The sequence below is a fragment of the Aedes aegypti genome, chromosome 3 (assembly GCF_002204515.2).
Source record: "Aedes aegypti strain LVP_AGWG chromosome 3, AaegL5.0 Primary Assembly, whole genome shotgun sequence".
Taxonomy (NCBI): Eukaryota; Metazoa; Arthropoda; class Insecta; order Diptera; family Culicidae; genus Aedes; species Aedes aegypti.
In genome coordinates this window covers 350,126,391-350,128,633 of record NC_035109.1, presented here as the reverse complement: position 1 = coordinate 350,128,633, position 2,243 = coordinate 350,126,391, and the positions used below count along the sequence as shown (strand labels likewise).

General features: G+C 37.6%; 1 long non-coding RNA gene across 1 annotated transcript; it reads right to left on the bottom strand.

Annotated features, from left to right (window-relative positions):
* Positions 1-1,104: 1,104 nt before the first annotated feature.
* Positions 1,105-1,869, bottom strand: LOC110679715. Its single transcript, XR_002502727.1, has 2 exons — positions 1,442-1,869; positions 1,105-1,377 (listed from the first exon to the last, which is right to left on the bottom strand). It is a non-coding gene; the product is annotated as an uncharacterized LOC110679715 (long non-coding RNA).
* Between the last annotated feature and the right edge of the window lie 374 nt (positions 1,870-2,243).

Here is a 2,243-nt window from a genome sequence, read left to right as displayed (position 1 = left end):
ACTAAACTAAAATGACAACTCTGGGGGTGATTATTTTAATCACCCAAATAGTCGCCCCCGTTAAAGATGCTCTTACGGATCCAATTTTCAAATTAAAGTTTCAATGAGCCATTTTACGAAGCAGGTCAAATGACAGGAGACCTGGGATTTTTCAATCATCGTCGTCAGTTATGGCGATGATGATGGTTGATGACTGTGCGCATTTCAAGCGTAGCTTTGCATACAGGCGAAAACTTAAATGGAGAAAAAATATTAAAATATTTCTGATCACAAAAATGCCTTTTTATGTGAAATATAGGTGAAAAGAGGTAGCTGATACAATAACTAGGTGTTAAGTTGCAGTAACAAACATTTTTGGATCTCTTTTTTGTCATTTTCTTCATGTCCTCGTTTGGTAAGATGAGGCGTTGTTAAAAATCACGCTGGATTTAATCCCAGGTCTCCTGTCAATTGACGCCGTTTCGGCGATCAGCTGTTCCGAAACGTCTCGTAAAATGGCTTATATAATATGGCCGTTATATGAACGGTAAAAATTGCCAAAGTATTTGCAGTAACATGCTCTTTCGTGTTACTAAATGAAAACAATATTTCATTAAACATTGTAGGACCCTATTGAATATCAATTTTTGCTTTCTAGAATTACCCGCATAAACTGGAACAATATAGTCACTGTTTCCGAAACTATCCGCAACTATTTGCGACAATTACTGAACAGTTCCATATCACATCCAAAATAACAATATACGCACTGTACCATAAACGATTTTTACATTTTGGTGAATGGTAATTGGGAAAATAACAATGTGGGGAATAGGCGGTTAAGTTATGTAACCATAAAAAAACGCCGATTTTTTCGAACAAAATTTGTCGATGACAATCTGCCAAATGATTGGAATACTATCCATTTTTTGCTAGATTCACTGTACCACAAACAGTTGAGGAATTGTTGAACTATAAAGCCTCAATAAAACTAATAATGTTTGTGTAATCATTCATTTACTGTGTGGTATGGTACTTTAACCCTATGTTTTATTGTGCTGTTATGTTTGTACATTATATTTTAAAACGTTCTTATTCCTTCATGAAAAATTATAAAACGAAAAGTTAAAATTAAATTTTTGTCGCTTTTATTTCACTGTTTCCTCACCAATAGCGGAATAATTGCTAGGTTTCAATAATTGATTCTGCCAGTGCTAGTTGTTGTTATTTGCTGAGGGGGACTTTAACACGAGGGTCATTCGTCCCGTAATCCAGTGCCAGTCCAAAACATTAGTCTTCCTTAAATGACCTCGTCGTTTTACCTGACCTACAACATCAGACATCCTTTCGCTTTGGATCCTTGGAAGAGTCGTCTACTTAATGAAAAGATGATAGGTTCTATAGAAGACAAAGAAACACAATTAGAATATGAAAATATCGTATATCTGATAAAAATACTTACGAATCCGATCCCGACCACATAAGCGGCTATCCGATTGGTCACTCACGTGCGGTTGGTATTGGAACCGGACACAGTTGCGCAGGGAAAGTTGAGTGCAAAGTGATATTTCGCAAGATCATTTGATTCTTTTTCCGTCGATTTCAAAGCGTCGCCTACTGTCCTACTACCGATCGGTGGGGTTGGGTTGTTGCTCGCTGTCGTGCAAATCCACGGACCTTTTATCGATGTAGTTTACTCACCGTCGGTGGTCTTCCATCAGCTCGATCAATTTTCAGATGTTCCTATGCGTGACTGAGAAATCGAAATGCTTCACCCTGATGTCCGAATAATATCTTCCGACGGAAGATGAAACGACCCCAGTGGACAGATTCACGGAGCACTGCCGGAATAACATTGTAAACTTGGTTTCTGTCCAAAGGGTACACGGAGAAATATTTTTACCTAATTTTTGAGTTTACTTTACCCAAAATTAAGTATATCGATTATAGTTTCAACCCAAAATCTCTCGGTTTTCTCTTTCTCCAACACGAATGTTGTCAAAAATAGAGAGAGCTGCATCTACCCAATGGGGGTACTTTGGCCCAATAAGCCAAATTTGGGTAAATGCAACTTTTCTTATGTTTGGGTCGAAAGAACTCAATTTTGCGTTAAATCAACCCAAAATTGAGTATATTTTTCTAATGGAATTAAAGCCAAACTACCTAGTGGGGACCTTGGAAATTTAGCCAAAATTGAGTTATTGGGCTCAACTACGGAATTGCGTTGAAACAACCCAAAATTGAGTTGAATTCCGTCTCCGTGT